Here is a 2500-nt window from a genome sequence, read left to right as displayed (position 1 = left end):
CAGAAGACGATTTGAGATCCAGGATTTTCGCAACATTTGTTGAAAAATTTCTTGCTTGCCGGCCTGGCCATCTAAAAGATGGTATAATTTCCCATTTTTAACGGATTTTTACCCTAAAAAGGTCACCTAGAATTTTCGGGAACCTTTTTTCTGGTTGAATCTTTTGAAAAGGTTAGTTTTGATCCCTAAAATTTATCAGATCACTAGACTTTCAGCTACGGAATCCGAACCGATGAAAAATTTTTAGGGGATAAAAATATGCCTATATCTACCGTTTAAATACTAAGATATGTTTAACAATGCTATGTTTAAGTGGTTTTGAACTATATTCTCGTTGAGTGCCCCTGACTTCATATATCATTTCATGACCTGAACATTGGAACCCACAAATGAACAGCTCCCAACGTCAGTGGCTTCATAGCTCAGTTGGTTAGAGCATCGCACTGGTATCGCAAGGTCACGGGTTCAAACCCTGTTGAAGTCCTGAATTTTTCAGGCTTCTTTAGGAAATTGCAAAAATTGTGTTCATAACTGCGAGGATCATAGCTTCACTTGAAAACAATTGCTGTTTATTAAAGAACGACAACTCCTATGATACTGCAACGAGAAAGTGGCTGCTAACACGGAAAAAAAAATGCTGGGCAAATTCTTTCCCAACAACTCCATCCTTCACACAGAAGCAATGATATTTGCAAAATCATTACTTCCTATCTAAGAACAAAGTGACGATTATAGCAGCATTTTTAGTTGCTTTCAGCTTAACAAAGTCACCAGCACCAACAACGTATCCTAAAGGCCCGGTTTCACCATCAATGCATTGCGCACCCCGTGCATCTCTAATTGATTTCTTGCAGTTGAAAATGATCGAAAAGTAGATTCGCCCTGAAATCCGTTTCAATCCACTATTATTTACCTATTCTAGATTCTCAAAAAAGTATAAATAAGTACCTCTGTTATTGTAGTTTATCTTTTTGTTGTTATTTCGGTTCGTGTTCCCGATTAGTCTTTCATTTCGATAGTTTATAGTAGCATATAGATGTTGTGATCGGCAATTGCGGAGAGGGAACGAAGTGCTCGTGTTGGAAGACCTCGTTTACCTGGGACGGCAAAGTACATTCGTCTTCGCGAATCCGTGTTTAATCTCTGACGAGAACGAAAGGAAAGCCACGGAAAGCTTACAGACAGTGAGTTTGCAGAAGTTCATGGAAGGTATTTTTCTGTCATTCGTTTCTTGGCATGTTCTTTCGTTTGAGCGAGCGACCTAGCGATAGGCTTGAGCGAATACTTCTAATCTGGAGACAGAACCTTATTGGAATTTTTATTTTCTATTTTACTTTCAGAGATGTCAGGGATCCTGTGGCCAGTGGTGATGGTTCATTTCAGGTTTTAACAACTCAAGATGTAGGTAAGCCCATAGGTTGACAGACCGTGTATATTGACGTGTATACATGTATTCTATGTGTATATCCCAGCAATACGTTGAATCGTTATATCTGTTCATCATGTCATTCTTTTTCTTTCATTTTCCAATAACTAGAAATGTTGATGTTTTGAAAGGGCTCATGCATATTCTGTTATTTATCTAGTTCATTTATTTTGCTTATTTTGTGTTTCATGCAGACTTGATTCCTTTGTGTTCTACACCAGCTCGTGGTATGCCTGATGGACAGCCATTTAATTTATCTGCAAATTTTTCTAACTCGTAAGTTAGTCTTGTTACATACTTATACGCTGTACTTGTAGAAATGTTTATGTGAGAATGAATAAATAACCTTTTGTTGCCATCATGAGACCTATAAATTTTACTATTAAAAGTGACTTCAAATGGTTGAAGTAATAGTTTTATCTCTTTATTTTACCTGAGGGATTATAATTTTTTCCCAATTGTGATATTTCTTGTACACTTATTGGTCTAGAGATATGGTCAAGGAGAGTATAGACCCTGATGTGGAGTAAACATGTGGTGCAAAATTTTGGAAAATGTCAAATCGTTGGCACTTTTTTCCATAAAAGTTTGTTATGCCAACAAAATGAGAGAAATAAATTGCAAAGCATTTGGCGGGTTGCAAGTGAAAAAACTGAGATTGTCCAACTTTTCACATGTGCGCGACTTAGCACTGATATTTTATCTAATTCCTTTGGATAATTTCATTATTATGGTGTAAAATAAATCCACCACATTTTTCCATGATTCATGTATACGCAAGATTATGCCATAGTGTTCAAAACGTTGCAGTGTAACCACTTGCCTTTGGCTCCACTTCAGTTTTGTACATTTCACGATGTCATTGCATGGTCTATAAGAGTGTAGACCATGGAAAAATGTGGAAGTTTGGTTCCATTTTCAATATCAATATAATTGTGATAACAGTGAATGACAAATGTTGTGTTTTCTGTAGGGATGTTGATGTAACAGGTGTAACCACAGTCAACCGAAGTGTGTTACCAGTTGTTCAAAACAGTATATTGCTGTCATTAAACAGCTCTTTCAATGCACTTG

The sequence above is a fragment of the Montipora foliosa genome, chromosome 7, assembly GCF_036669935.1.
Source record: "Montipora foliosa isolate CH-2021 chromosome 7, ASM3666993v2, whole genome shotgun sequence".
Taxonomy (NCBI): domain Eukaryota; kingdom Metazoa; phylum Cnidaria; class Anthozoa; order Scleractinia; family Acroporidae; genus Montipora; species Montipora foliosa.
Note: the sequence above shows the minus strand (reverse complement) of the source record.